This window comes from Notamacropus eugenii, chromosome 2 (assembly GCF_028372415.1).
Source record: "Notamacropus eugenii isolate mMacEug1 chromosome 2, mMacEug1.pri_v2, whole genome shotgun sequence".
Lineage (NCBI taxonomy): Eukaryota > Metazoa > Chordata > Mammalia > Diprotodontia > Macropodidae > Notamacropus > Notamacropus eugenii.
Genome location: NC_092873.1, coordinates 428,535,617 through 428,549,352, shown reverse-complemented (window position 1 = coordinate 428,549,352; position 13,736 = coordinate 428,535,617). Strand labels below are relative to the sequence as shown.

Here is a 13,736-nt window from a genome sequence, read left to right as displayed (position 1 = left end):
AGCTGGCTCCAGCACACCCTTGGAGCTGACCCATTCTTATTCCAGATGTAGAATCCTTGCTTATATTCTGAACTAAAATTAAACTGGAGCACTTTATTTAATCAAGTGTGTTAACAATGGCATCAAATTCTTTTGGAGCTCTTGACTGTTAAGTGAGTCTTTATGAGCAATTTATTTGTGAAATAATTGCAGCATTTTATAGGATATTCAGCCTCCTGGTTTTTTTCCCCTGGGTAAACCATTTGATGCCAGCTTTAGATTTTAAAAGCTCTCCAAGCAGACAAACAATGGCATTCCAGTCATTTAATAATACATTATTCAGAGTTGACAGAAAGGCAAAAGGCATTATAAATGGATCAGGGCTCATTCAACAGGTAGATAACAAGAAATTAATGAAGCATCTTAATTACATTTTAAAAATGAGAGATAGTTTGTGTTTCTGTTATAATGTTCTTAAGATTTCATATTAATTAAAGTTCAGTGTACAATGCTTTATGTTCACCTTTTTAGGTGAGGAATTAGATGCAAAGGTACTGTGTTAGTTGTTTTTATACTTTGTTATGATTTGACAAGGAAGTACTGTATTACAGAAATCTCCAATGTGTCTATAACAAATGCTATTTTTATTCACATTTTCATGACTTCAATGTCAAATAAGGCCAAAGTTAAACTACAAAATATAAATCCAGCTTTGATACTTTAAAATGTAGGCAAGTATTATTCTTTTAAAAAAAATTTCAGATAAGGGAAACTAATGATAACAGTAGACCATACTTCGATTTGCGAGAATTTATTGGCACATTTTATACAAAGATGTGTTTATATATAAGTGATAGAGAAATGAATCTCCAAAATTCCTCTTCCTGACCCTTACTCCATAGAAAAATCTTGCCATAATCTTAGTCTCACATTGGAAGTATGGCTGAGAAATTGTTCAGCCCTGTGTCTTGTCCCCATGTATAGTGCCATGAGGCAAACATTTTCTTACTTAATTTTCAAGGACAAATCTAATAATATAAGAGACAATATTGATATTTATTTAGGAAAAGTCTATAATGCATATATTCATATAAATTTACTGGAGAAAAGAGATTTGGATCAATTTGATCTTAATCTTTCTAGGATATATGTTTTTCCAGTGAATATATATTTTTATTTGGAAATGAATTTATAACTTACCTATTAATACAAATATCAAGATACTACACAAAACATCTGCAGATCCTTTTTTTAAAAAAATCACATTTTGAATTGTTCACAAACATTTTTATTTCTTTCAAATATGAACACAATAGAAAAACAAATTTCTACACACAGAGATTATCTTGGTGTGTGTGTGTGTGTGTGTGTGTGTGTGTGTGTGTGTGTGTGTGTACATACTTTTTGTTTCTAGTTTAGGATCCCTTTCGAGAGGTGAACAGTGGATTCTTTTGATGATGATTTTGCCCTCTGGATCTAGGACTTCTGGGCAGTTTTCTTTGAAGGTTTCTTGGAAGATATTGTCCAGTCTCTTTTTTTCATCATGGCTTTCTGGTAGACCAATAATTTTTAGATTTTCTCTCCTGTATCTATTTTCCAGATTAGTTTTTCCAGTTAGATATTTTACATTTTCTTCTATCTTTTCATTCTTTAGATTCAGCTTGACTGATTCGTGATGTCTCAACGAGTCATTAGCTTCTACTTGCTCAATGCTAATTTTTATCAACTTGTTTTCTTCAGTTACTTTTTTCATCTCCTTTTCCGTCTGTCTAATTATTCCTTTTAAAGAGTTATATTCTCCATTTAGTCTTTGTACTTCCTTTTCCATTTGTCCAACTTTCCCAGTTAGGTTTTGTGTTTCCTTTTCCATTTGTCCAGTTTTCCTTTTTAAGGAGTTGTTCACTTCAGTGAATTGTTTTTATATTTTTAAAGTCATTGTCCAGTTTTTTTTTCTATTTTTCTAATTTGGTTTTTAAAATCCTTCTTCAGCTCTTCCAAGAGTGCTATTTGTGCTTGAGACCAGTTCATATTCCCTTCTGAAGTTTCAGATCAGAGTACAGTCTCAGTGCTAACCTCTTTGGTATTCGTGTTTTGGTCCTTGTCCCCATAGAAAGATTCTATGGTTTTTTTCTTTTCTGCTTTGCTTCTTACTCATGGTGATGATGATGATTACCCTTTTCCTGGCTTTTAAAGTAGATCTCTGCTTCTAGGGCACAAGGGGCTCTGTCCCACAGTTCTTGTGCCCTAGGCCTTGTGGCCTCTGATTCTTTCAGCAAGAAGCTAAAATGCTGCAGCTTACCTGGTGCTGAGCTGGCTGGTGTGAGAAAGCAGAGGGTGGTCTGGCCACAGGAGGTCTCCTCTGCTGAGCTAGAGTATAGGCGATCTCAGTAGTTGGTGATCCCGTATGTCCTAGCGTCTTCCCGATTCCCCTGGGGTGCTGAGGCACTCGTGGGGTCCTGGTGTAGGCAGTTGTGGGCTCTACCCCCCTGGGACTCAGGATCTCCTCCCAGTTTGCTTCAGTGGGGCTGTCTGGGACAGCTCTGGTCCTGCACTGGTCTCCTTCAGCCAATCAAGAGGGACCCTCCTTAGCAATTTTCCTAGCCTCACATCCTAAGAGACTGTTTGCCCCTTCTGCTGAACCCACTGTTCCAAGATTTTTCTGTAGAAATATTTTGTGGATCTTTCAGGGTCAGCAAGTGGAGAGGGAGAGCATTTACTGATCACTTTGCAGTCTTGGCTCCTGGAGGTTCAGGTAGGTGACTTACAAACATTTAATCTGCGGGCTAATAGTTTCAGGAGCTGCCACTACAAATACCTGTGGCTCTGCATCTCTCACTTGCTCTGTTCCACTGGGTATGCCTTTTTTTTGTTAACAAAACTTACTGAGTAGACCCTAGGCAAGTTGATACTATTATAATCTGTAAGTGAGAATTGTTCTAAAAATAATTAGAATTTATTCAGCTTCAGTCATTTTTATAACCAGGTGTTATTCTGATTCATGAAATTTGCTAACCACTCTTCAGGTGTGTACTTATATCATTTTATGGTAGTGCTCCCATCTTGATTGTTCTTCACAGTTGTTCCGTAATATTGTTTTGCAAGTAGGGATATGCGTTTGCAAAAATCAACTTGTTACATGAATGAATGTGTAGCCATTCCTTCCCAGACATTGGACTTTCATGTTATCAAGTTGTCATCAGGACTCTTTACTTATATGTCCAAGAAAATACACCTGTATCCACAGAGAAGCTACAAATCAAACTTAGTGTTTAATTAGTGCTGCTTTAATCTGGGTGAAAGATTTATCTAAGTAAGACATAATGTTTAAAATAATCATTTATTTTTACAATATTAGTGTTATAATAGAAATTGTTCATTTCACTCTGCATCAATTCATGCAAGTCTTCCCAGGTTTCTCTGAAACCATCTCTTCATTTCTTACAGCACAATAGTATTCTGTTGCATTCATATGCCATACTTGTTTAGCCATTCCCTAAAGGATGAATATCCTCCCTTAGTTCTTTGCCACTAGAAAAAAAAAGCTTTTATGAATATTCTTTTATGATTATTCTTCATACATATCTCCCCTTTCTTTGCTGTCTTTGAAGTATAGGTCTGATAGTATTCTCACTGAGTCAGAGGGCATGCATAGTTTTACTAAATTTTTTAGGCATTATTACAAATTGCTTTCCAGAATGGCTGAGCTGATTCAGTTTCCCCAAAAGTGCCTTAGTGTGCCTGTTTTCTTGCAACCCCTCCGGTTGTTATTTTCCATTTTCATCACCTTTGACAATCTAATGGATGTGAAGTGTAACCTCAGAGTTGTTTCAATTTGTGTTTATCTGAACAGTAATGATTTGTAGCATTTTTTTCTTATATGAGTATTGAAAGCTTGGATTTTTTCCCTTTAAATCTACCTGTTCATATCTTTTGGCCATCTGTCTATTTGGGGAATTGCCATTTCTCCTATAAATTTGAATAAGTTTTTTTATTTATCTTAGACATGTGATTTTTATCAAAAAAAATTGGTTGCAAAGATTTTTATTCTTCTGGTTAATTCCCCTTCTCATTTTCCCTACCTTGAATTTGTTAGTGCAAAATCTTTTTTATTTTATATAATCAAAATTATCAGTTTTATTTTATGATGCTATTTCCCTGTCCATGGATATGAAAGATAATTTCTACCTTGTTTTTCTCATTTTTGGTATGACCTTTTATATCTAGGTCATATATCTATTTGGAGCTTATCTTGGTATGTAGTATGATGTGTTAGCAATTTCTGCAAGACTGCTGTTCAGTTTTCCCAGTAGATTTTGTTAAATATTGAGTCTCTACCATAGTGTCTGGGGTCTTTGGGTTTATTAAACACTAGACTACTAGGATTGTTTACTTCTGCTTATTGCATACCTAATCTCTTCCACTGATTGACCTGCTCCTTAACTGGTATCAGATTGTTTTGATAATGACTACTTTGTAATATAGTTTGAGATCTAGTACTGCTAGGCCCTCTTCCTTCCCTCTTTTTTCATTATTTCTCTTGAGATTCTTGACCTTTATTTCTCTGGATAATTTCATGTTTTTTCTCCCAGCTCTATAAAATAATCCGTTGGTAATTCGATTGATATGACACTAAAATTAATAAATTAAGTAGTATTTTTATTATATTTCTTCATTTAATGCTTAAACAATATTTCTCTAACTATTTAAGTTGCCTTTATTTCTGTAAACAATGTTTGTAGTTATATTTATTAATTCCTGTGTATATCTTGGTAGTTGTATGTATTTTATACGTTCTGTAGCTATTTCAAATGAAATTTGTCCTTTTTCTGCTGCATTTTATTTTTAATATACAAAATTACTGATGATTTGTGCAGATTAATTTATTAATGCATCTAGGTGATTTACTAGATAGAATGTTGGAATTGGAGGCAGGATAGCTTGTATTAAAATCTGTTTCCTATCTTTGTGAGGTTGGGCAAGTCATTTAATTTCCCTTAGCTTCAGTTACCTCATCTATAAGATGGCTACAAAAATAGCACCTAATTCTTAGATTTTAAACATATATTATTTACTCTGTTAAGAAAATTTCCACTTATTGCTGTGTTTTCTAGTGTTTCAAATTGAAATTGATGTTATATTTTGCCAAAAACTTTTATACAGCTATTTATGTAATCATATTAACTTTATTATTATTAATATGTTTATTTACATTTATAGGTTTCCTGATATTAAAACAACCTTGCATTCCTGGTACAACTATAGTTAGGTTATTTTTGTGATATTACTATGACCTCTTTGCTAATATTTTGTTTAAAATTTTTCATTAATGTCATTGCAGATATTTGTCTCTAGTTTTCTTTATTTTGACTCTTTGGTTTTAGATATCAAAGACCATATTTTTATCTTGGAAGGAATTTGGAAGGATCCTATCCTTTCCTTTGCTATTTTTGCAAATGGCTTGTGTAATATTGAAATAATTTGTTCTTTGAATATTCAGTATAATTCACTTGTGAATCCATCTGGTACTGGAGTTTCTTTCTTTAGAAGTTCATTTATGGCTTCTTCAATTTCTTTTTCTGATACTGAGTTGTTTAAATTCTCTATTTTTTATTCTATTAATCTGAATATTGTATATTTTTGTAAATATTTGCATATTTCATTTAAGCTTTTGGTTTTATTGATATAGACCTGGGCCAAATAGTCTCTAATAATACCCATTATTTCTTCTTCATTTCTTGTGAATTTTCTTTTTTCATTTTTCATTCTGTTCTGGTTCCCAGAAATGTTAGCCTTAACCTTTGATTCTATACATCAGTGTTTCTTGGAGGGTTGAGCCAAGATGGTAGAAAAAGGCAGGAACTTGTCAAACTCTCCCAAATTCCCTATAAATTAATGCCTCAAAAATGAGTTCTGGAATAGCAGAACAAAAGAATAGGACAAAACAGGTTTTTAGCCCAAAACAGCTTAAAAGGTTGTCAGCAAAGGTTTGTCTCACTCAGATAAAAGGGTAGCATACTCCAGTGCAGACTGTATCCAGGCAAGCCAGCAGCAAGGCACCTAGCCCTGGTGCAGGTCATCAGTGAGGAGCCATGGTCCTGACACAGTAGGCCAGTAGCAAAGCCGAACAGTCTCAGCATAGCAGGCCAACAGTGAGGCCCCATGGCCCTGGAGCAGCAGGCTAGCAGCAACACCCTGTGTCCCCAGTGCAGTAGGCTAGTAGCAGTTCCTCTGGTGCTAGAAGCTTGTAACAGTGCCCAGGACCAGAGCCCAACTTTAACATAAAATTAAAAGTCTTAAATAGGCTGAAAAATGAGCAAAAACAAAAGGATCCTGACCATAGAAAGTTACTACAGAGACAGGGAAGATCAAAACACAAACTCAGAAAAGCACAATAGTAGTGAAGCCTCAAAGAAAAATGTAAATTGATCTCAGGTTCAAAAAGGACTTTTAGAAGAGCTTAAAAAGGATTTCAAAAATCAAATAAGAGAGGTAGAAGAAAAATTGGGAAAATAAATGAAAGTGTTGCAAAAGATTCATGAAAAAAGTCAACATCTTGGTAAAGGAAGTGTAAAACAAAGGAAAAAGATGTACAAAAATTCAGTAAAGAAAACAACTCTTTGAAAAGTAGAATTGGCCAAATGAAAAAGAAGGTTACAAAAGCTCACTAAAGAAAGTGATTCCTTAACATTTAGAACTGAGCAAGTAGAAGCTAATGTTCCATGAGACATCAAGAAACAAAATAAAATTTAAGAAAATGAAAAAATAGAAGAAAATGTGAAACATTTCATTGGAAAAAAAGTTAAGCTGGAAAATAAATCAAAGAAAGATAATTTAAGAATTGCTGAACCACCTGAAAACCGTAGTACAAAAAGAGCCTAGACATCATCTTTCAAGAAATTATTAAGGAAAATTACCTTTGTGTCCTAAAACCAGAGAGTAAAATAGAAACTGAAAGAATTCATCAATCACCTCCTGAATGAGATCCCCAAATGAAAACTCCAAGGAATATTATAGCCAAATTCCAGAGCTCCTAGGTCAAGGAGAAAATACCACAGGCAACCAGAAGGAAACAATTCAAATATTCTCGAGCCATAGTCAGGATTACACAGGATTAAGTAGCTTCTACATGAGAAGAATGGAGGACTTGGAATAAGATATTCCAAAGGGCAAAGGAGCTAGAATCATTTATCTAGAAAAAACTGTGTAAAGACTTTCTTTGGGAAAAACATGAATATTTAATGAAAAGCATTCCTGATGAAATGTCTAAAACTGAATAGAAAATTAGATTTTCAAATACAGTACTCAAGAGAAGCATTAAAAGGTAAACAGGAAAGAGAAAACATAAGGGATTCAATAAGGTTAAACTGTTTACATCCCTCCATGGGAAGATAATAAGAACTTTATCACTATTAGGGCAGTTAGAAGACGTAGATATAGTCAGAGGGCATAGATATAAGTTGACTTTGATGGAATGACATCCAAAAAAGCAAAACAAGATAAAGGGGTGAGAAAGACAATTGCACTGGGAGAAAAGGGAAGGGAGAGGTAGAATGGGGTAAATTATCTCATGTGAAGATGTACAAAAGACCTATTTAGTGGAGGAAAAGATGGGACAAGGTATGGACATTGCATGAAATTTAATTTCATTGAAATTATCTCAGGGAGGGAAGAGCATAGACACTCAGTTGGTTATAGAAATCTTTCTTTCCATAGAGATATAGGGGAGGAGGGGGATAAGAGAAAGAAAGGTGGAAATGTTAGAAGGGAAGTATATTGAAGAAGGTAGTGGTCAGAAGCAAAACACTGGTGAGAAGGGACCAGGTAAACAGAGAAAGAGAGGGAAGAATAGGCAGATAGGATGGAGGGGAATATACAGTAATCATAACTGTGAATGTGAACAGAATCAACTCGTCCATAAAACAGAAGCAGAGAGAGTGGATAAAAACCCCCCAGAATCCTACAGTATGTTCTTTACAAGAACCACATCTGACAAAGAGAGACACACACAGAGTAAAGGTAAGGCATGGAACAGAATCTGTTATGTTTCAGCTGAAGTGAAATAAGCAGGAGTAGCAACCATGATCTCCCAGAAAGCATAAGCAGATACAAATCTAATTAAAGAGAGAAGAAAAGAAACTGTATTTTGCTTAAAAATACCATAGAAAATGAAGTAATATAAATACTAAACATATATGCACCAAGTGGCGCACCATCCAGATTTTTTAAAGGAGAATTTAAATGAGTTACAAGAGACAATAAAACTATACTAATAGGAGAACCTCACCTTTCCTGTCTCAGAACTAGACAAATCAAAAGATCAAAAAGAAAGAATGTGGATAGAATTTTAGAGAAGGTAGATATGTCAGACCTCTGGAGAAAATTGAATGGGGATAGAATGGAACATACAATTTTCTTAGTGGCACATAGCACCCACATAAAAGCTAATCATGTATTAGGGCATAAAAACCTCACAATCAAATACAGAAATATTGAATGCATCCTTTTCAGATCATAACTTAATAAAATTATATTCAACAAATGACCAAGGAAAGATAGAATAAAAATCAATTGGAAACTAAATAATCTAATCCTAAAGAATGAGAAAATGACAACAATGAGACAACATACTAAAATTTATGGGATACAGCCAAAGCCATACTTAGAGGAAAGTTTATATTTCTATCAATTCTTACATCAACAAAATAGAGAAAGAGCTGATCAATGAATTTGTCTTACAACTAAAAACACTAGAAAAAATGAATTTAAAATATTCAAATAAATATTAAATTGGAAATTCTGAAAATCGAAGGAGTGATTAATAAAGTTGAAAGAAGAAAATCATTGAACTAATAAAATTAGAAGGTGGTTATTATAGAGGGGAAAGCAATAAAATAAATAGTTTGATTTTTAAAAAGAAGACCAAATTATTGGTATCAAAAATGAAAAAGGTGAATTTATCACCAATGAAGAGGAAATTAAAGCAATTATTAGAAGCAGTTTTGCCCAGCTGTTTGTAACATCTCACAATCTAAATGACATGGGTGAATATTTACAAAAATATACATCAGTGTTTCTTGCTTTTGCATTTGATTTGACATTAGTATATTCTTTCAAACCAGTAGCATTTCCATATTCAGTGTTAACTTTAATTCTCTTAGAAAAATTATAATACTTTTTCTTGATTTCTCTACTGACTTTCTCAGGTTGTGAGATTCAGAAAAAATACTAATTTCCTCAAAAATATTGATCAGAGAGAAATTTTTTTAAGAAATCAAAAGGTGATATCACTTACTTTAGTGATGTCAATATTCATCTGAAAATTGTATTTACTTGTGGGCATTACAGTTTGAAAAAGATCCAAGAGGAGAATAATCATGATGATGAAAGGTCTAGCATCCATGTCATATGAGGATCAGTTGAAAGAAATGAAGATATTTATCCTGGAGAAGAGAAGCTTCAGGAGAGACACAAAAACTATATGTTTAAGTATTTGAAGAGCTATCATGTGTAGAAGGGATTAAATTTGTTCTTTTTTAGCTCCAAAGAGCAGAAGCAGGAGCAAAGAGCAGAAGTTTAAAGAGGCAAATTTAGGCTTGATGTCAGGAAGAACTTCAAATAATTGTAAGCTATCAAAAAGTGAAATGGTTTTTATTGAGAGTTGGTGAACAACTTCTCCTTGGAGTTGTTTAAGCTGAAGCTGGGTTACTCTTTATCAGGTCTGTTATAGTGGGGATTCGTTTTGGGTATGGTTTGGACAGTAGATCACTCTGAGGTCCTTCCAACCCCCAAATTCTGTAATACATTATACTATGAATCCAGGGATCCTCCTTATGCTTCTGAGAGGCAAACCCTTTTTTTCAGCGCTATTTTGTTGACCAAACCCACACAGAGGGCACAGACTCATAAAGGAGAGCAGTGATTACAAAGGGCAGTATGGCTTCATCACATACTGACCATGCCAGATTCACTTCATTTTCTATTTTTGACAGAACCTGTAAACTAGTAGATGAGGAGAATGCTGTGGATATAGTTTATCTAGATTTTAGATAAATTTATCTCATGCTATTCTTATGGAGAAGATGGAGCCAGAAAATTAGACAATGAGAAAATTAGGTGAATTCAGCATTGCTACAATTGTCTGATTCAAAGAATAAGTTGGTAATAGTTCAGGGTCTACATGGTGGAGTCTCTGGTGGAGCTCACCAGGGTTCTGTTCTGAGCCATGTTCTCTTTAACTTTTTTTTTAACCGATTACTATAGTAAGGGCATAAGTAGTATGCTTATCAAATCTCCAGATGTCATACAATGCAATCTAACAGGGAAAAATCTAAAATCTTCTACTTGGGTACAAAAATCAGCTTAGCAAATATATGTATGAAATAAGGTGGGCATGTATAAGCAGCAATTCTGAAAAAAAATCTGGGAGTTTTAGTAGAATACAAGTACAGTGTAAATGAACAGCTTAATAGCACTTCAGCTACATTAGAAGAGGCAGAAATAGCTTCCGACAGGCAATTATCCTACTTACCTCTTCAGAACTCATTTGGAGTATTATGTTTAGTTCTGAGCACTATAGTCTGAGTATAGGAAGGACTTAAATAGATAATCTGGAAGTGTCCAGAGAAGGCAACCTAGGATGGCGAAGGACCTTGAGTCTATGTCATATGGGAATCAGTTGAAGGAAGTAGTAATGTTTATCGTAAAGAAGAGTAACCTCAGGAGGGGCATGAGAACTGTGTGTTCAACTGTTTGGAGGGCTGTTATGTTTAGGAGGGATTAGTCTTATTTGTTTTGGTCCCAAAGAGTAGAAGTAGGAATTATCAGTTGAAGTCGCAAAAAAAAAAAAAGACAAAAGTTAGATGCAATTTTGGGCAAAAAATCTTAATAATTAAAGCTATGGGGTTCCTTGAGAGATGGTGGATTCCAAGTCCTTGGAGGTCTTCAGACAGAGAAGATGAATGACCACTTACTAATCAGATTTATTATAGTGAATATTCCCTTTGGATATGGTAGGAGTAGGAAACCATTGAGTTCCCTTACAGCTCCCAAGTTATATGATTCTATTAAAATGATGATTTTCGTAAACATCCAGCAAAGGAATTAGTGATTACAAAGAGCTGAGATGCTTCATCAACAATAAGTAATGTAGACTAACCTCATTTCCTTTTTTGACAGGGCTACTATATAGATATATCATGAAATTACTATATTTCTGGCTTACATAGATTTAGTAAAGCTTTTAAAAAAGCTTCTGCTTTTCTTACACAAAAGATGAAGGAATAGAACTGGTTAAATGACTTGACCTGAGCAGTAACCCATTAATGAGTCATGTCTGCTTAGCAGGAGGTCAGTACAATGCCTCAAAGATCTGTGCTTCATGCTCTGTGCTCTTTAACATTTTTATTAATGACTTGGATAAACAAGTAGATGGCATGTTTTCTAATCTTCTTTTTGAAGTTTTTTTTAATGTTCAGAAATTCAGAAGGAGCCTCAGAGAAGCAGGACAGCTTTGAAACTAAGGTGTTGAGCCAGTGTCCTGACCACAGGTTCCAGACTTTTATGAAAGAATATCGTTCTATGTGGGCATGTTATCTATGTCATACAAACTTAATACAAACAAATTTAATGAATTAAAAAGGAAAATGTATGTAAAGGCAAAATTAAAAGTTACCATTATAGAATAAACCATTCTAGATAGCATACCTCATTACTTTGCAAAAAAGAATAAAATAACCTTTAAAAAATAAAAACGTATAAGTATTTGTATATTCTTTTAAAGATATTATTTGAATATTAACTACAACACATTTCACAATTTGAGGACTACTGGGAAAAGTATTAGACCTCATTGGTGTTAAACATCATTAAACATCATTTAATCATCAAGGTTGAGGACATACGTAATACAAAGAACAGTACATGAAGCATTGACTGGCACTGTAATTCCACTTCTTTGATTATTGGGCCTTTGTGCCCATTTGACAGCCTTTCATTGGTTCCAGCCAAGAGATGAATTCAAATGTGATGGCTTATGACCATGGTAAGATACTTTAGTGTCTCTCAGCACAATAGACATATAGAAGAACAAGGGTGATAAGTGCTTGCTTTTGTGGGAGTAGAGAAATGGTGACACCTGACAAGTTTTTTTATTACTAATAATTTGGTCATCATGGGAGTGAGGAATATCTGGGTTCACATTCTGCCTCTTGTATCTCCTAGCTGTGTGATGTGGGCAAGAAACTTGACTTATCTGAGCTTCAGCCTCCAATTCAAACCTTACCTCTTAAATAACAGATGGGCTGCAATCTGCTCCGGGGGAAGGAGTCATCCTTGACATACTGAAATAAGAAACTTGACAGATAGATAATATTAATCAAAGTTATGGCACACTATAGAGGTTGCAGAAGGAAATTGACTAAAAGGTGAACTTGCAGGAAGATGATAATTCAACATAGCTGGGTTCTAGTTTCTTAAGCTTGTGAGGTTGCTAACACCCATTTTTCATCAGTACAAACTTTCTGTACCTGAAGATACAATTTTAAACAAGCAGCAATCTATAAATGGCTCTTAAATTCTAATAAGTTCTCTGGATATATGTGTTTTTATTTTGGCTGAATAGTCACATGGATACTATAAAGATAAATTGTGTAACACTGGTCTGTGAAATTTTCTGCTTTTTCCCATAATTTTTTCAGTCTTTTTGTTGATTGATAAATTCTTTTCTAAAAATTCTTTGTGTTCATGGTATAGTTGGCACCAACTAGGGGTAACAATGTAATTGGCAGCCATCTTTCACATCCTGCAATCTGGTCCAAATAAAATTTGTACAGGTCCAGTAAAGAAGCAAAGTTTACAAGTCTTCTTATCTCATAGAACTGAGGAGGTGCCAAGCATAATTCTTCATATGCAGACTTTTTTTATCACTTCTGTTGGAGTTATCCACTCACATTTAATTGCTTCTAGCCTGTCCAGGAAGGTCTGGGGTTTGCTTTTCAGGCAGCAGACACAGAACCTTGTGTCAAAGCACCTCCCTTCTTTCTTCACAAACAGCATGAGCCAGTTACTCCACTCTTGGAAGGCCCAGGTACTGGGTGCACACCCAAGGCACTGGCACAGCTGGATGAACTGACCAGGGTCTTCTTGAACCCTAGCCATCCAGGCAGCCAGTTCCTATGCTTTCTAATCTTACATACGACACAAAACTAGGAGGGATAGCTAGCATACTGGATCAGAGTTTAAATTGAAAAAGATCTTGACAGGCTCAAATGTTGGCTCACATTTAATAAGATGAGGTTTAATAGAGATATGCTTATTGGGAACCCTATATATAATAGGGTTGAAAATCAACTTCACAAGTACACAATAGGGAAGATGTAGATTGGTGTAAAAAGATCTTGGAGTTTCAGTGTCATGCAGATTTGTAAGTCCAAAGTATTGTTAGGCGGCCAAGAAAAGAAATAGTCTTCCACTACACTGAAATACATATTGAATGGCCCTAGGGAAGTTGTCATATCCCTCCTTCTTCCTGGTCAGAACACATCGACTTAGGTTCCAGATTTTAAAAAGGATATTGATGGCACATTTCAGAAGGGAGGGAACAGGATAATGAAGGGCCTCAAGTTCATGCCGTATAAAGTTCATTTAGAAGAACTAGGAATGATTAGCAGAGAAAAAAAAGAAGGCTTAATGCATTCATGTTCTCTAATCCCTTTAAGCATTTGAAAGACTTTACATGTAAGAGGAATTATATTTGTTCT

At 34.7% G+C, this 13,736-nt stretch overlaps 1 protein-coding gene and 1 pseudogene across 4 annotated transcripts in view; one reads left to right on the top strand and one right to left on the bottom strand.

Annotated features, from left to right (window-relative positions):
- Positions 1–13,736, top strand: part of SYT14 (synaptotagmin 14) — a 261,665-nt gene that overhangs the window by 117,675 nt on the left and 130,254 nt on the right. The window lies entirely within an intron of this gene.
- Positions 12,509–13,736, bottom strand: part of LOC140521993 (acyl-coenzyme A diphosphatase NUDT19-like) — a 44,845-nt pseudogene continuing 43,617 nt past the window's right edge.